This window comes from Camelus ferus, chromosome X (assembly GCF_009834535.1).
Source record: "Camelus ferus isolate YT-003-E chromosome X, BCGSAC_Cfer_1.0, whole genome shotgun sequence".
NCBI classification, from domain to species: Eukaryota; Metazoa; Chordata; class Mammalia; order Artiodactyla; family Camelidae; genus Camelus; species Camelus ferus.
Window position 1 is genome coordinate 24,387,501 of NC_045732.1, and position 24,338 is coordinate 24,411,838.

The 24,338-nt window shown below is 43.2% G+C and overlaps 1 protein-coding gene across 1 annotated transcript in view; it reads left to right on the forward strand.

Moving 5' to 3' along the window:
- The window catches only part of SMPX (small muscle protein X-linked), a 49,449-nt gene extending 25,507 nt beyond the window's left edge, over positions 1-23,942 (forward strand). Inside the window, exon 5 of the mRNA XM_006193831.2 lies at positions 23,514-23,942. The gene's annotated coding sequence lies outside the window, so the exon portion shown is untranslated. The remainder of the gene's footprint in view (positions 1-23,513) is intronic.
- The last annotated feature ends 396 nt before the right edge of the window (positions 23,943-24,338 follow it).

The following is a 24,338-nucleotide window of genomic DNA, read 5'->3' on the forward strand; positions in this document are numbered from 1 at the left end:
CTCTGAAGTTGCAGGAATTCCTCTCTGTGTTGGACATTGCAGCATGGCCATGTGTTGTGTGACAGCCAGACCTTATGATTATGTACTAAACCAGGGTTTCAGAAAAATGCAACATTTTAGTGATTCTTAATAACTCAGTAGCTTTGGGCCATGTATATAACTGAAAGTCTATGGAGTTAATCCCTATTTTCCTGTAAGAACTGAGGAAAGCACTTGCATTTTGGAATCAGGAACCTTTGGAAGTCACCCAGTGAGCACTGGGCCACACTTTGAGAAACACTGCTGTAGGGCAGGAAGTGAGAGTGAATTGGAATGGTCTGCAACTTCTGTACACCCATACACAGCCCCATGGTCTCCAGTGAGTCTCCATCTTGTACCCCACATTGGCTAACCAGCCTTGATTCTAGATTTTGTAGATTTGACAAGAACCATTATAATTCCTTGTTGTGGGAGGCCTGCCCTCTCCATCTAGCACTCTGCCCCACCCCTGGCATCTTCTGTTGATGCTGTCACAATCCTTACTAAAGTGATGTGTTCATTTTTTTAAAATCTTCTTCATGATGGCAGGATATAGTTTCTTAAAGGCTGGGGCATATCGGATACATCTTGAACACACCTGCCTTATTACTGGTGCCCTGACCACAGCAAGTCTGGTGTCCTGAGAAATGTGTTCTTGCAGACTTTCTGTGTCCTTGGATTCTCAGGGAGATTACTATTGACAAGCAACACTAGCTTTTCTCTCAAGGACTAAAGGTAACATTGTTGACCATGATCAGTAAAGGGCTCAGAAATTTGACTTTAATTCATTGATTGTAACTTCATTCCTCTGGGAAACTGAAAAATTAGTGAAAATGTCAAGTTTGGCTCATGTTCCTGAAAAGGGGAGAGAAACATGTAAATCCAAAAGAAAATCATTTAATTTTCAAGAATTCTTTGGCTTTATTTTTCAAAGAATGTCTATATCCAGATAAAACATATTTACCAACCAATCATCCAGAGAGAAGCCATCTCTAATCAAGGAGAACATGAGGTGTTCACTGCTCTTAAATAAATGTTAAGCATTACGCATCATCGTCATTCTTGCTGATTCAAAGGCAAATTTTGAGAGTATTGGCAAAAGAGCAAATTGATTTACTCAGACACTTGATGAAGTGCATTTAGCACCTAACGACAGCTCCTCTGAAATACATGAAACAAAAACTGACAAAATTGAAGGGAGAAATAGATAACTGACCACTATTAGCACAAGACTTCAATACACCACTTTGCACAACGGCTAGAGCAAATAGACGGAAGATCAACAAGGAAATTGTCTCAGTCTGTTTGGGTCAGTATAACAGAACTCCATAGACTGAGTTGTTTATAAACAACTGAAGTTCACTGCTCATAGCTCAAGAGGCTGGGAAACCAAAAGTCAAGACACCAGCAGATTTGGTGTCTGGTGAGAACTTGCTTCCTGGTTCACAGATGGCCACCTTTTCCCTGTGTTCTCACATGACAGAAGGGGCAAGGAAGCTCTCTCTGGGGCCTCTTTTATAAGGGCACTAATTCCATTCATAAGGGCTCCACCCTCATGACCTCGTCACCTCCTAAAGGCCCCACCTCCTAACACCATCATATTGCAGATTAAATTACAACATTTGAATTTGGGGAAGCAGAACATAAACTGAACATTCAGTCTATAGCAGAAACAGAAGACGTGAACAAGACTATAAACCAACTAGACATAACTGACAGCAGTGGAACACTCCACCCAACAATGGCAGAGTACACATTCTCCTCGAGTATACATGTGGCACATTGTCCAGGACCTGTTTCATATTAGGCTATAAAACAAGTCTCAATAGGTTTAAAAGTACTGAAATCATGTTAAAGTATGTTCTCAAACTACAATGGAATGAAATCAGAAGTCAATAACAGAAAGAAGCTTGGGAAATTCACAAGTTGTGGAACTTAAATCACACACTCCTAAGTAACCAATGAGTCAAACAAGGAATCACAGGGAAATTAGAAAATACTTTGAGACAAATGAAAATGAAAATCCAAGATACCAAACTGTGGCATGGAGCAAAAGCAGTGCTTAGAGGGAAGTTAATAGTTGTGAATGCCTGTATTAAAAAAGATGAAAGATCTCAAATCAATAATTAACCAGTCAAATCAATATTAGCAGCTCCATATTTGGGAACCATGCCCTTTATCATCTTAGAGTAAGTTGAACCCACATCTATATAAATGGCAGATGATTAAATTGATGTGTGAATGGAAATATCAGCCCTTTCAAATGGTAAAATGTAGAAAGTTTAAAAATCTGTTTGTATAAATACTGTAACAATATGATAGAAGCTGGGAAATAAAAAGTAATCACCCAAAAGATCACCATTTAGCATAATACTCACGTTGCTATCTTCCCTTCCAGTCTTTTCCCTTGGATTTACATATGAGATGCAGTACAACTGAGTTGCTAACAATATGGAGTTTGGGAGCATGAAGACTTGGTCTCATTACCTTCTACCTTTGTAACGTTGAGCTCTATGTCTCTGTTTCCTCGTTTCATAAAAGGCAGGAAATGGTGCCTCCCTCATAGGGTTTAGGATTAGGGAGATGTGGAGGTTTAGGAAGATGTATTTTTAAAAGTATACCCAGGCACAGCACCTGGGTCAGGGTAATTACTCTTAAATGGGAACTGGTTCTCGTTTGACTTTTTACCTCACATAACATCATTCATAGTGCATGTACAGTTTTGTCTCTTGCTTTTCCCACTTTACATTTTCTCATAAGAATACTTTTTCCAGTTTTATTGGGAAATAATTGACATATATCACTGTATAAATTTAAGGCATATAGCTTGATGGTTTGATTTACATATATTGTGAAATGATTTATAGAAATGGGTTCAGTTAGCATTCATCATTTCATATAGGCACAATAAAAAGAAAAGAAAGGAGATGAAAAAAGAAAACCATTTTTGTCCTTGTGATGAGTACTCAGAATTTGCTCTCCTAACAACTTTCATATCTATCATACAGTCGTGTTAATAACCACAGTCACCATGTTGTACATTACATCCCTAGTACTTATTTATCTTATAACTGCAAGTTTGTAACATATGACTACTTTCCTCCAATTCCCCCTGCCACCCTCTGCCTCTGGTAATCACACATTTGATCTCTTTTTCTATGAGTGAGTGTGTGTGTGTGCTTGTGTGTGTGTGTTTTAGATTCCACATATAAGTGAGATCATATAGTATTATTGTCTTTCCCTGAGAATTTTTTATGTTGCTTTGAGCTTTCAGAATTAAGATGATTTATTTCTCATAGTTTTTGACTTATGATGATTTTCTAACATTTTCCCTCTCCCAGAAGCCAGAGGACTGATTTATTGTTTTACATAGAACTAAACTTTAAAAAACCCCACAAAACCCAACAACTTCTCCAAATGTCTTCTCTGTGGTTTGCTGGAAATTTTTTGTCCTCAATTTTGAAATGTTCCCTGCTTTGACCCAATTAGAGAAGCTCTATCTACTTTCTTTGAAGGAAATGGTTTTATGCTGAGATTTTTCACTCTCTAGTGAAGCCACATTTCTTTTGATTTGTGATGCTCTTTTTTTGGTCCCTGCTCTCCACTTGGTTAGGATAAAGATGAGTATTGCAGTCTTTCTGAACTACATCAAGGTTTTATTCACTTGTTAACCTGCCCGGCAAAGCTATTGTTCTAGGCTCTGGTTACAGCCTGTGTGGGTGTAAAGTACTCCTCAGGGTGAACATGAGGAACCTTTGAGCTGATTGTGGCAGTTGCTTTAAGAGCTTCTCTACAGCAAACACACAGAAGCTTCTTGGATAGTTTCTATTAAAACAGAGATCTGGAGGGCCTAGTATGCGAATTCTCAGGAAGGATTCGGAATTGGTGAGAGTAGAAAAGAGCCCAGAGAAGCCTATTTACTCCGGCCAGCTTGCTCCAAGGTGACTCAAGACCAAATTTTGTAGAACCTTGTATGCTGGCATGTAGATTTCCATGGGCTAAAGGACAGTTACTACTGGCACTTGTCCTGCCCCCAATGCAATGGAACTCAATACCCTATCTCAGTGGTTCTGGGGGCAGGGGGCAATGTTGAGAGACAGTCTGAGTTGTCACAACTTGAGGGAGGTATGTGCTGCTACTGTCATCTAGTGGGGAGATGCCAGGGATGCTGGTAAATATCCCACAATACCCAGGGCAGCCCCCACAACAAAGAATTATCCAGTCCTCAATGGGAGTTGTGCTGAGAGTAAGTGACCCTGATTTACCTACTTGAAAGGCTGATGTCAGGACCAACTTGCAAATGTTCCTTTCCAAGCAATCAATGCATTGCATTTTACAGAAATTAAAACATTAATCAAAAGAGAATAATAATTAATTGCCCAATATTTATCATCTCTTCACATTAATCAGAGACTTAGCAATAAAGCATTCAAATATGATTCTTTTGTCAACTGGTAAACTAAATATATTTATGGTATATGGTACATATGGAATATCCCTGAATTAGAGTATGAGGCCTTAAACACCACTATTTTTCACAGGTTATTTTTTCATCTCAAGTGTATCAGAAAGCAGTAGGTTATCTCAGCAGCTCAAGTCTTTTAAACTATGAAGGTTAAGCATTAAGCATTAGTAATCAACACCAACATTAATGTCATCATTTCCACTGTCATTGCTAGCTTTTATGACGTGCTCGTGATATACCTGACACTGGGCTTCGAGGTTCACATACATTATTTCATTTACTCCTTGTGCTGACTGTGATGCCCATTTCACTTACGGGGGAAAGAAGGCTGAAGAGAGTTCGTGTAACTTGACCCAAATCATCCAGATTATAAGTCACAGAGGTGAGATGCCAACTGTCATCTGTCACACTCCTCAGCCAGTCCTTTTAATCACTATCACCCACTGCATTCTTTAAAAATGTTCTTTTAATTGTAGTCTTACAGACTCTGCCAATATCTCCCTGTGGTAGGTCACAGTAAAGCAAGTAAAGGCTCAAGAGACTGCAGAAACTGTCACCTCGAGGGGACACCACAACTCTAACATGTTGGTTAAATTCTTCATCCAGTTGTTTGTTCATTCATTCATCCACTCATGCATTCATTCAGTCAATCATTCAACAAGCATTTATTAGGCGTAAAGCACACACCAGGTGCTGAGGAGATCAGCTCTGGGGATTCAAATACGAATCAGAGAGTCCACCCGAGGTCAGTGGCATGGGCAGGATTGCCTAGGGGCACAAACAATTTGCTCTCTTTAGGGTCTTGGAAAAAAAGGAAGGGTTCATTAATGTCCATAAATATCCGAGAAAGCATGGGAGACAGACAGAGAAAGGCAAAGGAAGCAAAGGAAAGGAGGAGAGGAGGAAGGAGGGAGACGGAACAGCAGCAATCCTGGCCGCGCCTGGGATGACACTGCCCTGGCCCGTGCTGCCGAAACTTCAGCCCGGGAAGGCCAGGCCTCTGCAGAGCCTGCCTTTGCTCCCGGGATGAGCAAGGGCTTGGCAGGTGTCTCTGTGTCATCGAGAGGCAGCCGTCTCCCACCCATGAAGCCTTTCCTCTCACTCCTTCTCCCACTGTGTGCAGCCCACGCAGAAAACTGGGGAAGTGAATTCCAGGCTGTCTAATCAGGCTCGGCTGCATCGTGACAACCGCTGCTCGTTTTAACTCCCCCCACACATTGTGGCATTTGAGAAAGAGAAGGAATCACGAGGAGCAGATCAAGACTTGCACGTTTAACTCGTACTCCCTCGCCCCCGCTCTCTGCGCGGGAACTGATCATCCCACACCCTCCGGTTTAGGGCTTTACGCAGATGGCGAGGTGGTGGCTGCTTTAATCCCAGGTAGGGTCAGTCAACTGGCTTCTCACTGAGGGAAATTTCTATTAAGCAGAGAACAGACTGGAGTCACTTTCGTACAGGCAGGTGGCACCAAGGCTGCTCAGAACAATTCATCTGGACTGCTGAAAAAACAGCAGAAAGCAAGCATGCCCTACTGCCTGAGAGTCACTGGATGCCTTGGAGAAAGGACAGTGGCACTTCCTTCCACTGAGAAGACCGCCCTTACGTGTTGCAGGCACAGCCGAATCCTTAACACGTAATACACATTTTTTCTGCCTCGCTCTTGCCTCACCTCCAATTTTAGACACAAATGATAGGAATCGTGGCTGCCCTTTAGTTCCAGAGGCATCGATTAATTCCCCAAAACTTACCAAACGGGGTTATTAAGTTCTAAATGTTCAAACATCCATTTATTCAGACTCAATTAATTTTCATTTCCTAACTATTTTGTACATGGCTACCTGGAATTTACTTTGGCTGAATTCACTTTTATCTTTATAAAGTAAGTGAACAGCATGAACTAGATTTGAACGGGAGGATTCAAGTACTAGAATGAACTCTCTCATTTAATAAGTGAACATCTGTGCACCTACTGCACGCCAGGCTTTACCACAGTAGAGACAGGTGATACAAGACAACATCCCTCGACGGACTGACAGCCTAGCTGGGTGTGAATGTGACAAGGGACATTAGCACATAAGAGCTGCAGCAGGAATGAGGAAACAAGACATAACCTTTGAATACAGGTGACAAAAGTTTCTAGATAGGATATTGGAAAAGGATTCTACCGGAAGGCAGTTGAAGAGCGTAAACTTTAGAGGTGGTTCAGGCACTGGTTCATGTCCTGGCTTTGCTATTCTCTTGGTCTGTGATTTGGCTAATCGCTGTTTCTTTTTCTGAAAAATGAGAAAAGTACCTACCGCACAGGGGTGATTTTGCTCCCCACCCTAAGGGACATTTAGCAATGTTTGGAGACATTTTTGCTTGTCACAAATGGTGACAGGGTGGGTACTCTTGGCAGCTAGGGGTAGGGGCCAGGGACGCTGCCAAACATCCCACAACGTGCAGGACAGCCCCCCACCAAGAAACTTCAATAGCGCTGAGGTTGTGAAATGCTGAATTAAATACATAGTGTGTGCAAAGTCCTCAGCGCAGCGGTAGCTATTATTATCGCTAATGACAGCATGTCACCATCGGAAGGAACTTAATTTAAGGCACTGAGCACTGGACGTGCTGGATAGAGTAGGACACACTTGCGCTCCACTCCCAGCCATGTCACGTAAGAAGTCCGTGACCTTGAGCAAGTTCCTGATCATTCTGAGCCACGTCTATAAATAGGAATAATAATCCCGATCTTGAGAGGCGACCATAAAGAGAGTGAGTTGACTCGGATGTGGCATCTGGCACAAACCGGCATCCAGAAAGTTATCATTCCCTCTGCTGTCCCCACAACTTTCCCCTGCCCTCTGCTCTCTGCTCCTTCCAAGAGCAAGGGTTGGTTTGTTGGTTGTTAAATGAAATACTCTCTCAAGAGTAGCTCTGCATACTTCCTGAGGAAATGTGAAAAAGCTCACTGAAAATGAAAACTCACTAATTGTCTGTGACTAATTGAGCTCCCTGAGGCACTGGTAAGCTCCTGGGAGGTCCTCTGTCTCAGTCACCACCTACCTTGAAGCTTTGGAGCTGGAGTCAGTTCCCGAGATGATTTCTAACCTGTAAGTATCCCCTTTCGCCTGGAGGAGGCACTGCAGCCCCATTTTTCAAAACCTGCAGCAGCTCCTGTTTCCAAAGCCCTTGTCTCTTGACAGCAAAATGACAAACATTTCACTTGAGCACTTTCATTTGGTTTTGGAGACTTCAAGGGATTGCCATCTTCTCCCCAGCCACTTTTAACTACCAAATATGTCTGGTTTGTAATTTCGGATCTTTCTCTGAAGAAAATCAGCTTAAGAAATATTTAGAGAGTCAAGCTGCCATTCTCTTACTTCCAAGGAAAAATGAAACAATGCGTTTCAGACACCATATTACTAAGCATTTTGAATGGGCGTGATGTCCAAAAAGAAGCATCTCATCTTTTTAGTAATCTTTTGCACACAACTATGGACTACTGAAATCTGGTCCAGAAACTCAAACAAGATCCATGTCGATCTAAACATCCAGAAGCGTCCTGTGTGCCTTCTCTCTGAATTTAATAATTGAGTCTTGTCTGCTTTGCAATAAGAGTAAAACAGGTAGTCAGTAATAAATACAGATGCCACATAACATGGCAACTTGGAGAAGTTGTGCAACAGCCACTTCAGGGGGCACCGCGGACCAGGCAATGAGGAAAGAGAGGCTTATTCGGAGTTTGATGGCAAAAACCACATCACATATTTTAACTAGAGGCTACTAGTAAGCAATAATATTAACAAGCCCTTGCACTTCATTTTAAGGATTCCAAAGTATTTCTTGGTTCATTCTCTTTCAAGGCTTTCAACAGCTCCATGAGACAGGTGGGACAGGAATCGAATTTGCAGTTCATTCTTATGTGACTTCCAACTGCACCCAGGGTGAGAGATTGTGGAATGTATTGTCATGTTCCTCAAGAGAAAGTTTAAGGCTAACTATTAATTCAAGTCCATCTGTAGGAAATGGGATCACTATGAAGTATGCAGCAGGTGCCAAGGAGGGGTTAGTTACAACCTGTGCTATGGGCTAGAACAGGACAGATAATGGCTCTGCTAATACCCAGAGGGACTTTTCTTACTGATATAGAAAGAGCTAGGATAAATCTATCCACTTGTACCTATAGATATATTTCAAAGGAAAGGTATTATCTCAATTTCCATTTCTATTTACTGTTTTCTTGCTGCCTAATTAAAGAAAATCATATTGTATCCTTTATATGTATATAAACGTGCAATGTACATGCACACACATTTTTGATGCTGGCATGTGAAAATAAGGTTGAAATATCTTACTTTCATAAAGACCAGGTGTCAAAAAAATGGACCTAGGGAAAACTTTAAGATACCCCCAAATCATCAACCTAAAGGTCAGCTCTTCTGGAAAACTCTCCACTGTCACCAACAGCCATGAAATGGTGCCCTGGATTCCCTGCAAAATTATATTTGAAGGTTATCTGTCAGGGGAGAGAGCCTGAGAGTCGTTCTGAGCCAAATCCAACCCAATTATGGGCCAATTACAGACCTGCTTCCACTGCCAGGAGCAGGTTACACCACCAACTGAGCTGGTCTCAGGGCCCCTGGCTGGCAGGGAATCCCAGTGCATGGGAAGAGCTCGTGGCCTAGATAAGACAAAACAGCTGATAATGCTCAGAGAGCAGAAGAGATGGCAAATGCAACTGCGTTATAATGAGCCCTGAACCTCCTCACCATTTTGCTGCCATCCCTTCATAATCAATTCCAGACTCAGTTTTCTCCTGGGTGGCACCCTTTCTCCCTTGGTGATCAAATTATGAAATTCCAAGAGGTAGTAGGCAGGCTTTGCTCCCGCACTTGGAGACAACCTGCTGCAATCCTGCAGTCTTGGCTACAGTGCTAACTAGGAACACAGTGCCTGAATACCCACATCACCAATGACAACCTTACTGAACATGTAAGAGTTAAAATAACAAGAAAGTTGAGTTAGAAATTTGTGTTAGGTAAAAACAAAGCTCTATTAAAAATCAAAACAAATTTGTGAATTTTGGCTGGCACTTCCAACCGACTGAGATCATTTCAGGCCCACACTCTAGCACCCGACAATGTAGTTATTCCTCCAGGCTGGCTTTGCATGTCTGATCTGTCAACTTGAGACACAAGCTCGTCCTTATATTTAACTGAGATCTTGAGGAGAGTGGAGACAAGGCAGCACCACGGACAGCATCCTGTGGGCTGTGGCCATGGAAACTCTTCAGATTGGCTTAGAGTAGTGGTTCTCAAACTTTCTCGTGCATCAGCATCATCTGGAACGCTTCCGGAAACTTAGACTGCTGGGCCCCACCCCGAGAGCTTCTGATTCAGTAGGTCTGGGATACGCCTGAGGATCTGCTTTCCTGACAAGTTCCCACGGGCTGCAGCTGCTGGTTTGGGGACCTTACTTTGAGAACTACTGAACTAGAGCCATCAATCTGGACGGTTTAGATTTGGACATTCCAAATCCCCTAACTACCTCATCATGTGGTCCACAGTTTTATAGCTGATATCCAAATGTATAGTGAGCAACTTGGCCATATTTCCTTGCTGAAATTCAGATACATGATGCATCAATGAAACAACAATTGTTAGTGCTTATAATAGTGCTTCCAAGGGTCAAGTTCTGTCCCAAGCACTTTACCTTGGAATTCTTAAATAAGTTAGTATTAGAGCTCCATTTTACAGGAGAGAAAACTGAGGCACAGAGAAGTTATATGACATCCCCAAAGTGGCACAACTAGACAGTAAGGTGGCCAAAATTCAAATCCAAGCTGTCTGATGTTTAACCACTGCCCCAGGCTGATTCTCCATGTGGCAGATAGAGTAAATTCCACGGGAGTGAAATGTACCGTGTAAATTAAGAGGGAGAAAGAATCCTAATATAATGCATGAGAAATTCTGCCAGTGACATCAACTTACCTACCAGTCACTTAACCTCACTGATACATTATTTTCTGTAACTATTTGTTAAGTTCTAACACTGCTACAGTCCAAGGGTTGGCAAACCAGGGCCCAGGAGCCAAATGCAGCCCACCATCTAGTTTTCTTTTCAAAATCTTTTTATCCTGAGATAATCTTAGATTCACATGCAGTTGCATGAAATAATATAGAGCTCTCTGGATGCAATGATTGGGAAGAAAGAAGAATCATTTTTGCAATCTCTGTAGAAATCTTTCTAAGGAAAGCCTTGCCAAGTTTCAAATATATGCAGAGACCAAAAAGCTAGATTTGATAATCTTCATTCAAGTATACTGTTACAAGTATCTAGGTAGTGAACGAAAAATACAAAAGAGATTCTAAATTTGAACATCTTTCAAGTCCAGTGCAAGACAGGACCAGGATCTCAGCTACTTGGATGACCGACAGGCAAATGTATAGCTTTTCTCAAATATTATGACACAAGAACTGAAGGCAGTTTCTGAACAACTGAGTTGTCCAGACTTGGGCCTTGGGTGAGAATCATTTATTTTTACTCTAGTTATCTTAGTCCTGGAGTCAGGCAGCAACAAATTGCTGGATAGAGTTAGACCCATTTTCAGTGCTGACTACACACTAGGATCACCTGGACCTGTCTGAGCCCCACCTGTGACCAGTAATTCTTTGGGAGGATTTGTTTCAAAAGACCCCCAGGTGAGTCTAATGTGTAACTCGGGTCAGAAGGACTGAGTTAGAGGATGTTTCGCAGATCCTTCATGGACAAACCAAACTGAAATACGTCTTGCTTGGGAAAGTATTTTTTTGGTGGAATGTCAAGGTTGCTGGTATGAAAGTCTCGAAATGTGGAAAACAGCTTTGTATTCTTGGAAGGCCATGCAGCGTGTATGTGGAACTTATTCATAGGGTGATCCAGGGGTGAGCCACAGCCTCTATGTGGGGTGGAGATAATAAACTATCCAGACTGGCACATGAGTCCAGAACAACAGCCATATTGGGCTTAGAAGGGACTGAAGGTACACTTGTCCCCACTAGTGAGTGTGCTGAGCCTTGTTAGTGCTGTAATGTGTGTCTACCCCAAGATATGTAGAGTCATATTCTCACAGGTCAGGGCACCATCAATGTCATTTAGTCTAACCAAGACTCAGCCCAGTCCTCTTCATACCTGATGCTTTCCAGATATGTCCCCCGCCCTGGAGAGTCACTTGGGTTTAACCATTGACTCAGTAACTTTTGACCTCTATCCCAATTCATCTCACACTAAACACTGCTAGGGGTGCTCTTCCTTCCAAATAATCCCAGTTACACCCTTTGGAGTGACTTATTAAGAGCAGAGCCCAAGTAAGTCCCACTTCATTGGAATTTCTTTAGACTGTTCAGTCTCTGGGTGTAAACATAATGTAAGTGGGTTATGTTTTTGGTATGATGTGCTAAGGACTAATTGCCGGGTGTTGAACTGTTGCACTGTAAGCTTTGGTTCAAGGCCAGATAGCTATGTTGACCTGCTCCCACAAAGTTGAATCCATGAATTCTCAGGATGCCAGGTCTCTAGACACTGGCTATTCACCTTTTTAGAAATGCTCAAAGCAATATGGTCCTACCCTGCAGCTAGGATCTGATTTTGGACATAAATTAAATGCCAGCTTTTCATGAGTTCTATCAATAACACCTATTCATTGACATATAAAATATAAGAGCTGGATTTGACCTAAGGCAACTGTATCAGTTACATATTGCTGTATAACAAATTACCCCCAGTCTGGCAGCCTAAAACAAAAATATTATTTCAGAGATTCTGTGGGCCAGGAATTCAGAAGTGGTTGAGCTGGGTGGTTCTGGCTGGCATCCCCCCTGAGGTTGCAGTCCAGATGTTGGCTGGAAATGCAGTCATCTAAATACTTGACTAAGACTAGAAGATCCACTTCCAAGATGGCACACTCATGCCACTGGCTGATTGGTGATGACTGTTATCAGGAGGCCTTGGTGACACTGGGCTGCTTGAGTGCCCTCACAACATGTCAGCTGGCTTCCCCCAGAACCACTGATCCCAGAGAGAGTAAGGCACAAGCTGTGATGGCATTTATGACTTAGTCTTTGAGGTCACACTCAGTCATTTCTGTAATATGTTGTTGATTATACAAGTCAGCCCTACTTGGTGTTGGAGAGGTCTATACGAGGGTAAGAATACCAGGAGGCAAGACTGGCTGGGGGCCATCTGGGAGGATGCCTACCACAGCAACCTAGCCCTCTATTATTTTTTTACCAGATGAGAAAACAGGTCTGGAGAAGTGAGGTTTTGTCTAAAGTCACATAGGCTTAACATTTCAGTATTTGCTTTTCTTTCAACCCTACTGATCCTCACCACCCACAATTTCTTGTATTTATTTAAAACACCAAATGTTGTTTATCTTTGGGAAGATTAGAAAGATTATTTCCAAATGTGAAGCCAGTTTCCCTGATGTTTTTAACAGCAGAAGCTTTTGTAAACCAGACAACATATAAGCAAAGTGCAGGCTCTGAGCACTTTGGGGAAGGTTTTTCTTCACTTTCTTGAGTCATTAGGCAGGAGGTTCTCCAAAAGGAGGGAGAATAAAGCAGATGCTCTTAGGGCAAGTCCAGAAGCAAACCAGAAGTTCAGGGTAGGAGGGATAAGTCTTAGCTTTATCACACCACCCCCGTGCAGATTTGTTCTTATATTGTGATAGTTTTCCTATTCTCTTTTGATCTCTGAAGGTGAAAACGAAAACAGCAGATAGTAACACCAAAAATCAAACCATCCTCCTTGGGCAATGCCGCTGTGTTAATCCCAGATGAAAACCAGTGAGCAGACACAGGGGCTTCCTAGGAGAAGCACAGAATTTTTTTTTCCCGAGAACACACACACAGATTTTTAAGCACAAAACTCTTAACTGTGATAAATACTATCATTCTTTTCTTTTCAGGATCCTCTTTCAAACAGCCCTCTTCTAAGAAGGACAACAACAGGAAAGAAACCCTTTATATAGTCTCTATCCCTTTTTGATCAGTTAAAAAATGGCAAGGCCTGTCATCTCTGATCAACCTAACTAGCCAGGACACAGGACAACTTTCTCTCTGTGTGACCTATTTTGTCTAATGGGCCCACTCCTTTGCCCTCTGACAAGCTACCTTCTCTCCTGAGTTCCATTTATAGCAGGCCTTTATTAATGGTTAAATTGTTAGGAACTGGTCTGTCTCCCTCCCAAGGCTTATTTCCCCCGTTCAATAAACTAAGCCATGGGAACGGAGAGACTGTCCATTTCTGCTTTATTTAAGCTCAGATTCTTCCTAGCCCACAAAATACTGCACACTGACAGGTGAGAGCCCGCCCAGCAGTTTGTGGTCACTAGTGATTTGTCTCGTATTTAGTAATGCTTGGGAGGTCCCTGGGAATTTGTCTAAGCCCCTGATGGAAGTCTTGAGGTCTGGAACAGTGATGCTTCAGTGAGGAGCCCCCGGGCCTTTGCTGATGGTGAAGGGCGGCCCTTCTCAATCCTCAGGCAAGAGCCTGTGGACAAGGGCTCCTGAAAGGGTTGATCCCTCTCTGCAACTTGAAAGGTCTGCATATGCCATTCATCCATCATGCTTGTCATTGAGCAACTGGTGCAGTAATGGCCCATGGCTGGCAAAGTGACCGGTGCACTTGACTCCTTAAAGCCTTTTCTCCTTGTTTTTCATCACCAGAGCCCTGCAACTAACAGATTTTTTTTAAAGCTAAAAACACAAAAGTGATCATGTCACTGCCTCACTAAACAGCCTTCAGGTACTCCCCATTACCCCCAGCGCCTGCACTGAAGGACTCAGACTCACCAGGTTTTCCCCACTTGTATTTCTGCTCACCCAGAGCATTCCTCGCTCCAACCACAGTGAACTACTTCCGGTTCATGGAGGTGCCATGCTGACTCTAGGCCTTTCCACATGCTCAGAATATGAGTTTCCAGTCTTCCTCTCCTCCCCTACCCAGGAGCGGGGTAACTCCTCCCCATCATTCAGGTCTCAGTTTACATACTATTTTGGAAAAGCCTTTCCAGAGCCCCTTAAGCTGGATAAAGCATCCACGGCTTCCTGAGTTTGTCCCATCACAGCTGCATCCATCACCATGGAAGAGTCGACTGCCATCACTTATTTTACTGTCTGACTTTCCTTCTAGATGTTCAGTTCCATGAAGGGGGATAACTTGTCCATTAATGTGTCCACAGTGCCTACCGAATAAATTTTCTAGCATATATTGTAACCAAATATAACCAGGCATCTGGTTTCCATCTTTAAGCCCATTTAAGCACAGAGCCTCCTCCAAAAGGAACACTGCTCACTGAAAATGGCCTCAAAAAGGAAGGCAAATCTTCACTGAAGAGTTACATTGTAAAACAACCTAAACATTCTCTTGATTCATTATCAGCCCAATAGTCCTTCATCCTAGAGACTTCTAACCCCAAATCTCTCTTCATTCTTCCCCCAATCCAGTTATTCACTGACTGCCCCAGCCTTTCTTCTTTCCTGTTGTTTCAACTCAATTCACTGCTTTCAATTCTCCTCTTTACCTATTTAGACCTCCAACAACCATCAACCTTTAAGAACCACAAAGAGTTTGAAGCCAAGATGACAAAGACTCAATCTTGTTTGGAAAGCAGAGGCAGCGGCAGGGATGTCTTGATTTATCAGCTTTTTGGGGTCTTCAGCTCAGATTAATAGTAAGAGTACACACATGTCAAGTGTTCACCATGTGGGAGGTACTCCGCTAAACGCTTGAATATGTTATCCTCACAACACCCCTATGAGTTTGATACTATTATCTTCCTGTGCTTCAGAAGAATATTTGCCCAAGGTGACACAGCGAGAAAGTAAGATGGCTGGGATTTGAAGGCAGAGTCTGTGCTGAAGTGTCTCCACAGTAGGCATTCAGTAACCAGTTGAATTTATAGACAGGGTCCACTGGGGAAGCAGCTTGGAGGCTGGCAAGGCAAAGGGTGTTAAAGCAATGTCTTTGATAAATTGATTGCAAGCACATGTCAAAGCTTTAGTTCAAAGTTGCTTAAAGAAGCTTCAAAGAGCCAGTTCCAAAACTTTGAATAGGAAAAAGTGTGGTTGGATAACACTGTTAGACCGGCTACAAGTGGTCTTTAAACTCTGTCACAAGGCTAATTTAGCAAGGCAGGTAAATCTAATTTCCCAGAAGGGGCTTTTCATCTCATTAAAGCTGATCAGAAAACCACCCATATGTTTTATCAGAAATGCTTCCCAGAAGGGACCATTTATCATACCAGAGCATACAGCCTTCCAGCTCAGGTTTGGGATCATTTTCTTTTCACAGAAACAGCTCTGTCTAGAGTGCTGGGGTGGGGTTTCTCACCCTCGGCACTACTGGCATTAGGGCCAGGGAACTCTTAGGAGTGGGGCTGTCCTGGGCACTATAGGCTGTTTAGTGCATCCCTGGCCTCTGCTGACCTGATGCCAGTGGCACTCCCTCCTCCTGGTTGTAATAAGCAAAAAAGGCCTCCACATATTGCCAAATGTCCCCTGGGGGTGCAAAATACCACCCCTTTCCTTAAGAACCACTGTTCTAGACCCTTGATTCTCAAAGTGTGGTCTGCAGACCAACCATAACCGCATCCCCTGGGGGAGTTACTAAAAAGACACAAACAACCTCAGGCCTCACCCCAGGCCTCCTGAGTCAGAATCTGCAGTTTAACAAGATCCCCAGGTGCTTCCTCTGGACATGAAAGTCAGAGAAATGCTTCTAGGCCTGTGGCTCTCAACCTTGTCTGCACATCAGAGGCCTTGGAGCTTTAAAAAAAATACTGATTCCACCCCAGAGACTTCTGATGTCATTGGTCTGGGGCAACCTGGGCCTTCTGATTTTTAAAACTCCCCAGGTGATTCTAATGTGCAGCCAAGTTTGTGCTCCTGTTCTGGGTGGTTTAAACAGCACCCACAACAGCCTCTAAACAAGATCCCACATCTCCGAAGACCAAAGTGATGCTTCTTTTCTTTCCATGAAGAGCCTTCTTTTTTGACTTCTTATCACTTTTAAGATGACAAAATTAAAGGCCTTTGATGATGGCTTCAAAAGGTAGGCTATAACTTTAAAAATAATGGTTGGGATGATTTGGGAAAAAATGAAGGCATTGATTTAAGCTTGTCCAGATGATAGCTTTTTAAAGATGGGCCATCAAAATCATCCCTCTAAATCTTGCTAATTAAAAATTTCTGTACTTGAAAAAAACCCCAACCATTAAATGGCAAAAACTATCAAGAAAACTGTTTTGCATGAAATATACAATTGTATACAGAGCCCATGCAAATTAGGAAGCAAAACATTAGCACCTTAACAGATAAATAAAGGAAGTGAACTCACAATTCACAAAAGTGGATGTGTAATTAGTAGAGAAGCATGAGAAAATGTGCAGCCTCATTAGTCATCAAAGGGATGCTCAATGAAAAAAGCTACCCGTTTTCCTCTTGTAATAGTCACAGAAAAGAGTGGGAAAATGATCATGAAATAGATACTTGCTCATTCCCTCAAAAGATACTGTCTTCTTATAGCAGGCACTAAGCCAGCCTAGCTGGTGAGGGTGTGGGGCTTAGTAAATGGAGAAAGCTTCAGCCATTGTGGATTTAGGCCCAGTTAGGCCTTGATGGATACCATCCTAAAGAAAGTGTGTGGAAAAAGTTTTGTTCATTTAGGATAGCAAAACTGATTAAGAACCTAAGCGCCCAATCATAGGATTATGATTAAGTAAAATCTCATATGGAATAGTCCAGACACTGTGATATAATGAATGATAAATCAAACAAGAATACAAACAGTAGAAAACTGGACAGATGATCCAGTAATCAAGCAAGTTTTGAAATGCTACATGGTGTCGTCCCCACACCCAATACACACAACATACATTTGTATGTTTAAAGCTCTGAGGAGCCCCAAAACTAAGAAGATGGTTTATCTTTGCTTAACCCGGTATTCCTCAATTTATCTTACCATGGAAAGTTTTTTTCCCCCTCTTCACTCCCTTTTAGAGGTGAAACTTGTTTTATCATCTCTGGGAACTAGTATTTCTCAAACAAACGAACAAAACCTTGATGATATACTGTTTTATCATCTCTGGGAACTAGTATTTCTCAAACAAACGAACAAAACCTTGATGATATACTGGCATATATGGTAGTATTTAAGAGCCATGTAAAAATAAAAGCTATATATGGGTAAATACATACATTAAAAAAATTCATGAAGCTGTTCACTTAAGATGTGTTCATTTTACTCTATAAAAACATTAAAAAGAAACTGTAAATTCTGAGAAGGCAAAAAATTTTCTTAAATTAAATGTTGGCGTTCATTAAAACAAGTACAAGAATGTTAAGTCAAATTATTTCTAAACTACAGATATATTTCTATGTATCAGTTGTTCGCGCAGGGTGCCTCTAATACTGTCAATATGTACAGATAACTTATGCCCATTTTATGCATTTTAAAAAGAGTTCATTGTAGGGGCTAAGAGCTCCAGACAGGGTTTTAATCCTGGACTAGCCACTAACTAGCTGTGAGACCCTGGACTAGTGACTCAACCCCTCTGGATTTTAATTTCCTAATTTCTAAATGAGGAACAGTAAGAAAAGTCTAGTTCCTTGCATCTTTGAAAATAGTTTTACTGTTTTAGAAGATTATAAACCTTTATCGGTACATTTTTGCCTGATGGTACATCAGCAGCCAGGTTTTTAATTTGAATACTGAGAACTTGGACCACTCACTACGATCACTGTTACTGTAAAAACTAACAAAATGTTAATCAGCTCTAAGGGGATCTCCATGACAATGCACTTCCCAGAATGCCTTATTGGGGAGAAACAGGGACACCTAAGTTTATTTCATATGTTCTGTTAAATTAAGAAATTGGTTTTCCATTTGGACGTCCCAGGACCTCTGGCTGCCACTGACTGTACCAGACAGATCAAAGAGGATACTGGGTATTACTGATGTAAGCACCGTTGTCCCTAGGTCTCAAATGCTCAGGCCTAAACAACATAAAAGGGTTTTGCTGTCTTTGGAAACTGAGAACCTCTTGGTTAAGACTAGTCTACTTGACTTGTCTGTCACTTTGTCTACCTCTGCGTGTCACTGAGCTCTGCTTTATTAGGAAGTCTTGGGTAAGTGCTCCTACAGTAAAATCTGTGGCCCCTTTAGAAATAGGGAGGTCTGTGCTCTGATGGATGGCGAAATTGACCAGAAAACCAGGAGCCGCGAGTGGTGACTGGTCGTGGATTATGCCCCTTACTCCACCAAGATCTCCCCCAACAAATTCAGTATTGTCCCAGCTGCCGGCCCCTGACTTGATGTCCAGTGCAACAAACTCTCAATACAATAGGATTCAAAACCCCTTTTTGAACTTATCTTGTATGAATTTGACCTGGACATGCAAATTTGTCTTTTCCTTAAGGTCACTCAAATTCTCCACATGGGGCACATAACACTCACTATTTGACTCTGGATTTTAGGTGCAGAATTTTACTGGAAAAAAATGCCCTGCTTTTTGTGTCTTTCTCATCTTCCCTGCTTTTACTAGTTATTGGAGGAAACATATTAGTTTTTACTTTATCCACCAAAGGCTTCATCATGCACAGAAGCCAATTTGGGTGGCTATTTCACAGCTGAAGCTTCAAAAATGTTTTTATTTGGTTTTGTTTCTTCTACTTCATGAGTGGCTAGTGGGGATAAAATAAAGAGTTCTGGGTTTGGAGTTACCAGGGTACAGTTTCTCCCCGACCTTGGTGTGGGGGTGCAGTAAGAACCTTAGTTGTAGCTTGTACTGCCTTCCTCTCCATGTGGTCACAATGATTCCATGGGCCAATGTGTGTGAACGTGTTTTGTAAACTCTAGAAGACTCCGCAAATGCCCTCTGATAAACTCCAGGGCTTCCACCAGTTTGCTCTGGGTGCCTGGTCGGCCACTGCATATGGAACCGGATGGAACATGAGGCACCGCCTTTCTCTTGACTACTTTTGAGTGTCACTGTGTTTATGGCTCTATGATTTAGCACCACGTAGGAGGAAGTAATCATTGTACCGCCCCCGAGAGGCTGTTTAAAGGACCAAATGCAGATGAGCGTTGAGTGGACTCCATTTCCTAAATGATGTATGTGGGGCCGTGGCAACTGAGTAGCAAAGCTATAAATGGGTCATGGCAAGGCGTAAACATCACATGCTCCTCAGCCTGGACTGAGAGTGACACATGGGAGCTATCTGGTGTGTCACCCTCGCACCAGCCAAGGGGTGCCTTTCCCAATGTAAACTTTTTTTGCTTAGGTACAAAAGGTGTGTGGGGTACCTGGAGAGTGACTTTCAGCAGGGGGCCTCGCATTCCCCATCGTCCTCACAAATGTCCCGGACAGGAGAGCAGGACGCAGGAGAGTGGCTGACAGCTGTTCTCTAGGCAGCAAAGCAGTGCGGCCAGGGACATGGCCCAGCACACTTGCATTCCAATAACCCGACAAACAAGTGTGCTTTACAGCACGGGCAATTTTAGCTCTGGATCCCTTCCCCTTGTTCTCATTTTTAAATTCGAGCCCTGACCCCAGTCTCTGAATTCCCAGATTCCTGTACTGCGGTAACATAAAGGCATTCTGAGAACACGCTGAGTCTCACAAGGGCAAGGACACAGACTCTGTTCCTCTGGGGGTCTGGCAGTCCCGGAAGGACCATCTGTGACCTTTCTCATCAGCAGTGTCCTGAGTCCAGGGTTGCTGGGCCCTCTCGGGTTCTCTCGGGACCCAGGAGGGAGGGAGAGGCTGGAGGAGGGCAGGGTGGTCTGGAGAACGACGACTGCAGTGACTCCTCTGTGCCGTCTGCTGCCTCCTGTCAGGCTCCGGCTAGAGGAGAGATCCAAGTTCACTTTATAGATGAAATGTGGTAACTGTGTCCAGTCAGTAGCTCCTCCAGCCCCACATGAAGCGCCGTTTCCCTGGGGCTAGTATTGCATGAAGAACTGTGTGTTTGCTTTTCCTAAATAATGTGATGATCTCAGTGGCCACGGTGGTCTGGGCAAACTGGATCAAGGTTTCTCTGTGTTTTCAAAACTGTCTTAAAGTCACAGAGGTCCACAAGCTGAACCCAGTCATGAGTGGCATCTTAGGGTTTTTAAACAGTTACTGAAGGATCATGGCAAATGGCTCCCCACGTATTTCTCAGTGTATCTCTAATTCCACCTACTTGAGACGGATTTGTGGTGGTCAAAGTCCCCATCAAGCCCATCATAGAAATGGTTCCCATTTCTGGTTCCAGATGGTGCTTCAGAGTCTGGACAGTTCTTGGAGAGAAACCATACCTCACAGAACATGCTGCAGTGACAATTTGCTATGAATCATCACCCCTTCCATGCTGTTCAGGCAAGCCCAAGGAATGTCTCGGTTTCCAGGGCAGCTTGATATGGGCCTCTTCCTTGGCCAGAGAGATGGGCCGGATGTCACCCAGCACAGTGACCACAGCAGTAAAATGGCTTGAGCACACCCTGGCCATGGTGGGGCTACGGCCGGGGCCAAGGACAGCTGTGACAGCACAGGGGGACGGAGCACATTTCATCAGCGCTGCTGGGTCCTTGCCTCTGCGTCCCCTCGCTCACTCCCGCCGCCTCACATTTCTGGTCCTGTCCTCACTTTTCCAGCGCTCCAACTCACCCGTCCCCAGGCAATGGGATGGAGAAATGAATAGGACATGTTCATCCCTTCAGAGGGTCATGGCCTAGAGGCAGGACAGCTATGGCAGGAAAGAGAGAGGAGAGAGAGGATGCCTAGAGGCAACTAATTACAATGCAGCCTGGGACCTGGAGAATTGCGGGGGTGAGTGGGTTGTAGTCAAAAGTTAGCAGCTGAGAGGGAGAGGCCTGAAGGCTGTCACCCTGTGACACAGGCAGTAAGTGTCCAGCAAACTTGGTGCAGGGTGCGGGAGGGAGAGTGGACAGAGACAGGCCAGCGTGGTGGGCCGGGTGACACTGTGAAGTTGCTGGTCAACAAGTAAGTTTCACCCAGGAAATCCTGGGCTGGGAAGGAGGTGATATCTTGCTTCTTCCTGGTGAATGCCCTGGACTGAAAATTGAGTTTCTAAAAAAAGAAAAAAAGATGCTACAGAAATAGAAGAGTCCCTGCTAGGCAAAGTGTTATGAGCTGAACTGTGTCCCCCCCAAAACTCATGCATTAAAGTCCTGGCCCCCAGTACCTCAGAACGTAACTGTATTTGAAGATAGAACTTTAAAGGGGTGATTAAGTTAAAACGAGGCCATTAAAGTGGACCCTAATCCAATCTAACTGGTGACCTTATGAGAAGTTTGGACAATAGACAGCAGGGTTGTCTGTGCAGAGGAAAGACCGTGTAATGATACAATGAGAAGGTGGCCGTCTGCAAGCCAAGGAGAGAGGCCTCAGGAGAAAGCAAACCTGCTGATAATCTTGACCTTGGATTTATAGCCTCCAGAAGTATGAGAAAATTTCTGTTCTGTAAACTACCCAGTCTCTGGTATTTTGTTATGACAGCCCTAGGAAACTAAGACACTTGGAAACTCTTCCAGTTAAATTATTCTGAATCGTTAAAAAAAAAAAAAAGCAGCCTCTGCTGACTTGTGGGCAATGTTTTCAGTTCTGCCATCATTAATACCTTCCTGCCTTCCCCTCTGGTTCCAGAACCATCCAGATCTTCTTTGTCAGTGGCATGGCAGGAGCCCCAGAGTCAGGACACTGGAGTCCAAATCCCAGTTTTTCTATTTACCAGCTATGAGACTTTGAGTTACTCACTTTGCTTTTTGCACCTCAAATGTGTGTCATCTTAACAATGAGTATAATACAACCTGCCTCACAGCGATGCTCTAAGGTTAGATGACACAACAGGCTTTGTAATCTCTAAAAAAATACACAGGAAAGCAAAGCTGCCTAAAAGACCTCTGCTGCAGAATTCCCCTCCAAGCTCACCAGCTACAACTGGGTCCCATGGCTGCTCCGAGCTGTAAGAGAGACCAGGAAACAGAGTATTTGGCTACCAGCCTTGTAGGAGAGAAAAGCAAGGAAGAAGGGGGTTGTGAATGGATATGGGGTAAGCCAAGCTATACTATCTGCCCCAGCAAAGGTGGAGGGGACCCTGGTCTGTGGAGTTTTCTTTCTACAGTCATTGGTAATAAAAAAAAAAAAGAGAGAGCATTCTATTTCTTAGAAAAGATTCAGCCCATTCACATAAGTAAAACAGACAAGAAATGACAGCAAAGAATAATGGAAAACAAATGTGTAAATAAGGCTCAACCATCCTGACATCCCAAGAGCCATTAAAAGAAGTGGCCTCATTATCAATTAGCTATCGCTGCATAAACAACCACCCCCAGGTCCCATGCCTTACAAAGAAAGCACTTATTACGCTGGCTGATGCGTCTGTGGCTCAGCTGATTTAGACCGGGCTCACTTATGTATCCACGTCAGCTCCACACGCTACTCACCCTTCTGGGATCTGCAGGCCAGCCTGGGCATACCCTGTCTGCGGCAATGGCAGACGTGCAGGAGAGTCGCCAAGAACATGTGATGCCTCTTGAGGCTTAAGCTCCGAACTGGCACACCATCACTTCTGCCTCATTCCACCGGCCGCAAGTCACATGGCCCAACTCAGGCATGAGGAATCCTACCCTGTCCACAATGGTAGGAAACTGAAAAGCAACAAGGCAATGGGGATGGATCTAGGGAGGGGTGGAGGACTGGAACCATGAAGGCAAATTTCCCACAGGCACCAAAGGTCTTGCAAGTCAGTCTTAAGGTTAGCATTATACTCTAATCCTTCAGATGGAAGCCATCCTAATTTAGCTGGGAATTACTTGAATCCTTAGAGTCAGAGTTGATGGTCGCACCTTCTACTCACTTTACATTCATGGACTCAAGCTGAAGTTTTCCAGTGAAAATGAAGCCTTCAAGTTTGACTCGTGCCTATCAAAATGATTTACAAGCCGTCCCTAAAAACATCTCACAAAAACTAAAGTAACCATTCCTTTGGTTTCTTCTTTGCAGGCTTGATGTGAAGAATTGGAGAGTAAGAGAATGGATTCAAAGGAAAATTGCTCACTAAGAAATTTTATATATTTGTATGAAGATTATGAACCTCCCGAAGGCCTGAGACTCTAGCAGAAAAGTCCTGTTTGTGCATTTCCATCTCTTCCTTCTAGTTGGCTGCACTACTTACGTGCACTTATCTTCAGGTTTGGCAGCTTGCAGAGCAAAGCAGCTCAAGAATTCACCACTTGGAGGGTGTGCTTTTGAGGAGGGATATGATTTTATGGAGAAGGATATTGATTAACAATGATTTTGATGGAAAGTTCTCTAAGCTACTTCCCACACTATTTTGGTCAAATATTTGGAATGTATTTTAGTTCTTCACCTTCTAAATTAATGTCAATAAACTTTTTATGAGGTCAAATAAATATTTGAGTAAATGTAAAATGTGCATCTCAACTAATTAATTTTCATATCTTCAGAGAGCTACATACTCCCCCATGTGGAGAGAGGTGAGATACAAGCACCAACCAAATTCCACACTGCGTAAGCGGGGCTTCTCATTCTGAATTATCGGGTACCACGGGGGAGACTATGGCTGACTGATCATTGCAAATCAAGTTAAATACTTCCTGAGGAACTGGGTATTGATGATGTTCCTCCTTTGAGGACGACTTTTATGGTGAGTACATTTTACTTCCATGGAGGCTCAGGAATTCCCATTCCCCATGTGGAATTGCATCCATTATAAGGCACAATAAAATAAAGCTGAGAGATCAGAATGAGAGGGTCAGATCATAGCTTAGCTGTCCAACGCAAGACATGTCTCCTGCTGCTAAGATG